We start from the raw sequence: 8,813 nt of genomic DNA on the forward strand, positions 1-8,813 counted from the left end.
TAAGAGTGTGATTAGAAACTAAAGGGGAAACATCAGTTAGTTCAACATGGACCGAAATGGAATGAAACTGTTTGAAACATTTAAGTTGCACAATGACAATAAAACACCAAGTCAAATCATTAGAAATTCCAGTGTAAGATAACAAGGTGGTCCCATCTTGTTTGGGTTTTAAACACTCCTATATGCCAATAACTATGCTCCAGGTCCCCAAAAGGAGACCTAACAGGGGCAACTGCTTTGTAAATTGCCACAGCTAAATTAAGAAGGTGCATGATGGTTTAGAAATGAACTCTGTTTTGTTGAGTCTAGTGTTTCTTGTATTTCTTGAGATTCTAAGCTTTTCCTAGAGCCCAGTCTATGTAGAAAAGGCCCTTTCTGCTTCTGCCCCTGACCAGAGTCACATAGCTTATCTTGAGAACTATAGATAAGGCCAACCTGCTCCAATGACCCGCAATTTTTCTTCCTCTCATTCCATTTATCTTACTGATTGGCTGTAAAATGATCGGCCACCTAATTCCAGAGAAAGAGGATTTCCCATGGCTTTAGCATTGACCATGTGTTCAGCAATTGTTGTAGGTATTTTCCACTTAGTAATTCATTTTACTCTATAAAGAAGCCCTACTACTTTCCATCTTTAGAAATAAGGAAACTGAGGCACAGAGAAGTTGAGTAACTTGCTTAAGATCACACAGTTAGTATCAGAGCTGGGATTCAAAGCCAGGCAGTCTAGCTTTAATGCTTAGCCTCCAGCATGTCTCCTCCAGTCCTGGCCAAAAAAATGGAAAGATAATAGTACTCAGCTTACAGGGCTATTGTGAGGATTAAATTATTATTCTTAGTCTCCTGGAGCAGGGCGGTTATTTTCTAAATGGTGGGCTAGGACTGGAAGTACATTTTGCAAATTAAGTGTCTGGAACAAACATTTGCTTTAATAAGCCTAAAGTGAAGTTCCGTATCAGCAGAATTCTACAATAATGTGTTTCATTGGAAAGAAATTCTCTTAGCATGTTTACATTTAATGGAACACAGAAAGGTCACTTTGACTTCGTTTTCAAAACTGACTCTTAAGTGGCATCTACAAGTTTACGATAAAGCTATTCTGGACATCATAATTTGTCACACTTTGGTTGTGTCAATGTTAGTAACCACAATTTTGGGGGCTGTTTGTCCACCAAGACATGTTGGCCCTTCATGCTTTGCCGCAACTCATTAGCACCACATGGAAGAAATAAGTCCAGAGGAAGAAATTTTCATGTACAACATCAGGAGCTGGGCACAGTGGCTCACGCCTGTAATCCCAACACTTGGGGAGACTGACGTGAAAGGATTGCTTGAGGCCAGGAGTTTGAGACCAGCCTGGGTAGCATAACCAAATCTTGTCTCTACAAAAAATAAAAATTAAAAAAATAGCTAGGTGTGGTGGCAACGTGCCTGTGGCCTGTAGTTCCAGCTACTTGGGAGGCTGAAGGGCAAGAATCACTCAAGCCCAGGAGGTCAAGGCTGCGGTGAGCCACCATTGTGCCACTGTACTCCAAAGTGAGCATCAGAGTTAGACACTGACTAAAAAAAAAAAAAAAACAGATCAGGAACATGGGAGCTATCAGAAGGACTGTGATGCACTCCCATCATCTTGTTTTATGGAAATTCATAATTCCCAAACAAATGCTATACTCACCTGGTTTCTCGGCTTGCCCACTCTGTAAATTCAACAGAGTAAATGAATGCGCTACGCCTACATCCTAAAGAACAAGCTAAAGAATGGCTCAATTCTTTAAAACCCCATAATCCTCAAGAACAAACCAAAGGTTTAAGCTAGTCAAGCTCAGAAGCTAAGAAATGAATCAAATAAATAGTTTAAAAAACCTTTCCCTTGGGCTTGACATTTCTAAGGGAGAGAAAGGGGAACCAGGAAAGCAAATGTGGCTTCTTGTTGATTAATTAAGAACACTTAGGCAACATTCAGTGGAATCCGTCATTTGAGGCCTGAGTTTGTTTTTGGTTTGTTTTTTCCCCTCAGACTTGTACATTGTCAATTAGCCACTAAAATGACTTATGTAATTTGTGCTTTTTGCATGTCAGTTGTTGAAATTATTTTTCAGCACAACCCACACAAACCCTGCTTGAGTTTATCCATTTATTTGTTAAATGAGGTAGGGATTCGGGGGAGAAATCATGGTGGACAGAAAGAGTTTGTTTTTAAAATGAAGAAAGACGTGGAGAGAATATAACTACCGATGAGAGACATGAAGCTTCCAGACTTTAAAGAGAAACAAGACATGCACACACAGGGCACAAATAGAGATGCACAGTCAAAACTCTCACAGCAGGCTTTGGGGTAAGGGGTATATGGTCTTAAGCTTAAAAGACAGATATTGGATTTGGGCAGATGTTGGAGGCAAACTGAATATCTGCCTAAAACGGCTTCCTCAGTAGTCCTTTCGGATTGGAGTTGGGTGCACACAGACAGAAGGAGGAAGAAGAGAGAGCTAGATGGGTACACTGGAATCAGAATGGGGCAAACCACTTAGAAGGCTACTGCAAGAGTCCAACTAAGGATGAAGGACCTGGGGGCGAGAGCAGCAGTTTGAGGAGGAAGTAAGGAGAAGTATCATGGAGGTAGCCCCAAAGGCCAAATTGAAAAGGAAATGGTGAGCCACGCTGAAAAGTCAAGGTAACTAGCAAACACGCTTTCTCACTGTACCAGTTCCTGAAGGCTTCTCCCCAAACGGGAGTCAATTATGAAAATGCTGCAAAGGAGTACATGAGAGGTTAGTATGGGAGGCCCCAGTTGACTGAGCCAAAGAGTAAAATGAACATGCAGTCACGTCAGGGGCTTATTTGATGATGGGAAGGACAGGTAGTGCTGAGACAACATGCCAGGTGTGGCAGCAGCAAGCAGCACAGCTGGCAGTGTGCTCTCAACTCAGAGACGGCACCGCTGCACACACAACACTGCCATGTACATGCAGGCTTTCGGTGACAGGTCTTCTCATCCTCTGGAAATTGTTCTGGAAAGACCCCATTGGAACACAAGTGCTCCACTGTGAGCAGAGTGGTTTCAGTAGCAACCTTTGTGTTTGCGTTTTTATTGCTAGGATTCTTAGAACTAAGACTGGATAGGACCTCAATTTTCAACTGGCGCAACCATTTCCATAATGTTCCCACAAGGTAGTCATGTAGTCTGTCCTTGAACATCTCCAGGATTTGTTTTACTCACTCTTCCCTAACAATCATCTACATCAGTAACTATCATAGGGGCTTCACCAACTTGACGTCACTTAATCCCTGCAATGTCAAATTTTATAAATGAAGAAATCGAAGATCAGAGAGAGAAAGTGACTTGTCATACAGCTCATGAGTGGCAGAGCTAGAATTTGAGCCCCTACATTTATCTGACTCTGATGCTCCCTCCTTTGCAACTAAGTCTAAGCCAAAATCTGTCTCCCTATGGGTCCCACCTACTGACAGAGATACAGCATCAGTTCCTGGGAAGAGGATGCTGTCTTTGAGGTGCAGTTAGAGACACAAACCTGGATCTCTTTCATCACCCAAATACTTGGGAAAGCTGAGAAGACTACCAAAATGGAAGGGAAACAAGGTTACATAGCAACACCTTTGGAAACGTTGCTGTCTTTATCCTCTCCTGACTCCTCGACATGTGGCTTTCATCTTCTGCTGCCCAGAGCTCAACTATGAACCTTCTCACCAACAAACATAATGGCCACTTCCAAGTCTCCTCCATTCATGAGCTCCAACTAATGGAAGTTTTCTCCTCTCTTCATTTCTGGGATGCTTGATTCAACAGATGTCTTTTGAGTGTCCACCATGAGCCAAACTGGACTGGGTTATAAGTAAGCACAGAATGAACCAGAAACAGTCTCTGGACTAAAGGAGTGTCCAGTCTTACATGTAAGAGAGATGAAAGGTACAAATGACAACGCAGGAACAAAATGCTAATCTTGAGGACTGTTGAAGTCGTCCTTGTAGTATAAAGAAAGGAATCACTATCACTTGGCCAGTTGGAAAAAGCTTTGTAAGAGCTGAGCTGGGCCTTAAAGTATGAGTAGGAAGGTTCTGGGTGGAGAAGGGATTTTGAATATACTCAAATTCCTATGCAACACCATCACTGAGATCCCTCATGTCAAAGCAAACTTCAAATGTCCTATACCAAATCTTTGACTTCCCATTCACTTTAACTTCTTCCTCCCAGATTCTTAACAAATTGCATATCTATGGTCCCGGCTGGTTAGGCTAAAACTTTTGGCATTCTCCTCAATTCCTTTCTTTCATATTTTCTGTCTGATCTGTCAGGGAATCCATTCAACTCTACCTTGAAAAAGTATACGGAATCTGACTTCTCGCCACTTCTGCTTGCTACCACTCTGATCTGAGCCCATCATCTGTCACGTGGGTTATTGCAGTAGCTTTCCACAGTGTGAGCCCACTGTTGGGACATAAGTGTGGCCCTGTCACTCCTCTGTCCAAACCCGCCATCAGCTTCCCATCTCACTCTGTGTAAAAGTCAAAGATCTCACCATGAGTTACAAGTCGCTACATGATCTGTCCCCTGTTTCTACCTTAATCTCGCTCCCTATTCCTTTCTCCCCTCACTCACTGTGTTCCAGTCTCACTGGCCTCCTTGTTCTTCTAGTATAACAGGCGCACTCCCTCAAGCCTTTCCCTTTGTTGTCTCCTCTCCTAGGATCCTCTTCATCTAAATGTCTACGTGGCTTGCACCCTCTCCTCCTTAAGCTCTCGGCTCATTTGCCACGTTCACAATGAGTCCTTCCCTGACAATCTCATTTAAAACAGAATCCTCACTCTCCAGCCAACAACACTCCATCCATCCAGTGTTTTCTACCTTCCTTTCCTGCTTTGCTGTTCTTTCCTGCACTTATCATTGTCTGATAGACCAGATACTTGATTCATTTCACTTGTGTGTTGTCTGTCTCCCCCTCCTAGATTGTGAACTCCACGAGGGCAATTTTTTTTTCTTTGTTTCCCCTAATATTGTGTGCCAGTTCTCAGAAAGGTGTCTGACACATAATAGGTACTCAATAAATGGTTGATGATTGAATGAGTGATAGTTTTCTAAGTATAAGGATACGGAGATAGAAGGAAATGCTGTAAATGACATCTAGATCACATTTAGGTCCTAACTGAATATAAGTCCACAGAGACTAAAAACACACAAAAAGGAGCAGATTTGCAGGGGATCAAGAGGAGACTGAGATGCTTTGGATCCAAGCTACCTGTGAAATATGGAGAAAGAGTTGTGCGTGGTACAGGCACTGGGAGGGGTGCAAGGGAAAGACTATTTATCAAGTTAGGCTGGGGTTTGCTGAAATGATAACCAGGTTCCCAAATCTCAGCAGCTAAGCACACCAAAGTTTGACTCCCAGCTCACGCATGGTAAGATGCAGGCTTTCAGGATCACCAGGGCAAGGAAAGACAGAGCTTAAAGATCGTATACCGGTTCTTGAATGCCAAATCCTGAAAATAGCATGCACCAACAATATCTGCATTTCATTTTCTGAAACTAGTTGTGTGGCCCCAACTAATGCAAGGGACCTAGGAATTGAGGTGAACACTACTGACTGTCTCAGAGACTGTGAAGAAGAGCACTGTTTTGAACAATTTGGGGGAAATACGGGATTCAAGTTGCCGACACCACAAATGGAGAGTATATGGATGTCAAAAAACTAAAAGAAAATTCCCTGGTTGGGTAGAACTTAACCTGAGGGAGAAGCAGACAGGACACGGCTCATGACACAAAGATACACTAATTAGGGTCCAAGGGAGGGTGGAACTGAAAATCAGCTGGGGACAAGTACGAGATGAACAAGCCTAAAGAATTCACATAAGAAAGGAGCCTTTCTGATTGGCAGTAGTGGGAAACTGGGGGGGGGGATTGGCAGTTGAAGGAAACTGCTGCGGAGGGAGGGGCACAGCTCATCAACAAGGGTACCTGCATAATCAACGTTTGTATACCTAACCCTGAATTGTACCCCACATCTTTATAATAAAATTAAATTAAATTTAAAAAGAAAGGAACCTTTCTCCCCAGGAGTAGCACGTATGGCCACACAGCCTGTGCCCTCCACAAATCCAGAAGGTTCCCATTTACAATTCGTACAAGATCTCTGCTTCTCATCCCGTGGGGACAGGAAAAGGGGTACCTAGAAGTTAGTGATCAGCAGCCCTGCCGAGAAACAGAGTAGCTGATGACAGCTAAGATCCCAGTGTAGAAATAGAAGTCTATCCATCAGTGCATTAAAACTTCCTCCCTCGGCAAGTTTTCTGCTTCCTGTGCTCACCCCCCTATATTTCACAGAGGTTTGTTTTTCTTGGTTTCGTTGTTGTTTTTCATAAATGTCAGCCTGGCTTCCTGGATTCGGGGAAACAATTAAGCAGAAAGGTTCATTTCACAATTAGACCAGGAGAACTGAGGCCTCCTGGTGGCTACATGTGGTAGTGACCATAGCCCCTCCAGATTGAGATGCGAGAAATCTGATGGAATAAGCGAGGCAAGGTCCCAGAGACAGGAACTTGGGGTGGATAAGAGGTCCCTTTCACCTGGATTGTTCCATTGACAAGTAGACACTATTATCCCACTCCCATAATCCAGATGAGACAGCTGAGGTCAGAGGCTGAGACACATACCTAGGGGGCTGTTGACAAATATTTGCAGTCAAGTGCCCTTTTAATACACTATTAATGCTACAGCCTGTTACTAAGAGAAACCCCTCAGCATTAGTGAAGCATTCTCCTTGCCCCGTCCTTCCACAGAATGGAGGAAGATGCTGTTAGAAGCTGCCATGGTTAGTATAGAGCCTTTTTCCACAGGCTTGGGGAGCAGGGAGGTGGGAGCTGAGACCTACCTAAATTGTGAATGCCTAGTGAAAATGAAGTTCAAACATGGAAATTCATAACCGAAAATCCAGCACCCCCCTCCCTTTGTGACACTTGGTCAAAAGTGCGGGTCTGTGTCTTCACTGTCAGCATTCTGATTGATGGGAGGTCAGGCAATCCGGAAGGTTTTACTGCCCTCCCACTATCCTCTCTTAGATAAAGGGTTTTTTTCCGTGGTGGTGGAAGAGTCCTTGGGGGTACATAAACATTTTTTTGTCTCTCAAGTGGAAGAAATGCATGAAAGATTTTGAGCCAAACACAGAAGCTCTGATGCAACCTCCCATATGGAGCATAATTCCCTCTCTTCCACCCCGACAAGAAGCCATTCATTCAGTCTTTGTATAAACAGCTCCAGTAATACATAAGGAGCACACTCTGTCAAAAGACAGCCCATCGAGTTTTTAGCTCTATTTATTGCAAATATAAACCCCTGCAGGAAATTTAATCCACTCCAGCATGAGATACTCAGTGCGTGAGTGCCCATGGCCAAGTCTGAACGTGTAGCAAGGCACCCTGAGAACCAGAGAATTGTTCGATTTATATATTTTTCCTTAGCAACAGTGAAAATTGGAGGGAGTAGCAATAGGCAGAAGGAAACTTCTCTACAAAGATTCACTCTTGTTCTTCTCTCTGTTAGAAAGCCATATATAAGCACAAACCTTTCAAAAGCTTACTGTTGGCTCTAAAATAAAAGTCAAATTCCTTGGTTTGGACAGTTAGGTTTCAAATTATCTTTCTTGTCTCATTTGTTCATTAAACAAGCATTTATTGTGCACTGTGTGGCACTAAGTCAGGTTCTGCCTAATGTCTCGCTTATCTCTCTCACCTCTTGTCTCACCTCCAAACTTACTCTACCCTCCAGCCAAACTGGAACATTCACTGTCATGGAGCAAAGCTGGGTCAATACACAGATGGGCCAACTTCCAGGTCAGTGCCCTTTTCACTACACCATGAGCCCACATTCAGGTTTAAGCTCACTCATTCTACATTTTCATGGATATGCTAATAAATTAACTAGACAACGTCCAACAAGTACGCATTACAGTGGCGTTTTTGTATTTCTTGATGCATTTGGAGCTATTCTTGTCTTGTGAGTCAGAAATTTCAACGAAGCATCACCTCTAGGGAAAGCAGAAATGCGGAGGGCCCCCCGGGATGTAAGTTCTGAAAGTGAATTCGTCATCGCCATTAAATCTTTTGGTAATCTTCATAGTCACAAGGACACATAAAATAACTTCGGGCTTGTTTTCGCTGTCAAATGTAGGATCGGAACAATTGCTTGTGGAATCTGATTCTGGGCTCTGGAAACGTCTCGCATCCTAACCAGTCTACTCCCACCTGCTGGCGACTGCTTGAACTTCCAGTCAAGCCCACTTAACACTGAACGCACACTCTTCCGGGCATAGGCAAACCTAGAAATATGATTTCTATCTTGGCCTTTGCTACTATGTGACTTTGAGCCGATTCCTTTTCCTTCTTTGGGCCTGTTTCCCTATGTTACCATCCAGTTGATTGGACAAAATGACCTGGACTCGCCCTACCATTTTTGCCAAGCAAGGGTTATCTCTACAAGGATGTCTGGGTGACCAGACATGATACTCAGTGATATATGGTTCCCATCATCTTTTTTTTTTTTTTTTTGCTTGCTACAATGACCAGGGAAAGAGGGGAGACGGGAAAGGAAGGCGTGAGGGTGCAACTGCCAAGAGGAGGGCATACCTCATCAACAAGAGTGCTTGCATAATGAACATTCATATACCTAACCCTGAATTGCACCCCTACATCTTCAAAATAAAACATTAAAAAAAAAAAAGAAGGCAGGAAGCTGGGCTCGGTGGCTCAGCCTGTAATCCCGCGCCTTTGGGAGGCTGAGGTGAGTGGATTGCCTGAGCCCGTGGGTC

Source organism: Carlito syrichta, unplaced genomic scaffold (assembly GCF_000164805.1).
Source record: "Carlito syrichta isolate Samal-C Ts95f unplaced genomic scaffold, Tarsius_syrichta-2.0.1 Scaffold128226, whole genome shotgun sequence".
NCBI classification, from domain to species: Eukaryota; Metazoa; Chordata; class Mammalia; order Primates; family Tarsiidae; genus Carlito; species Carlito syrichta.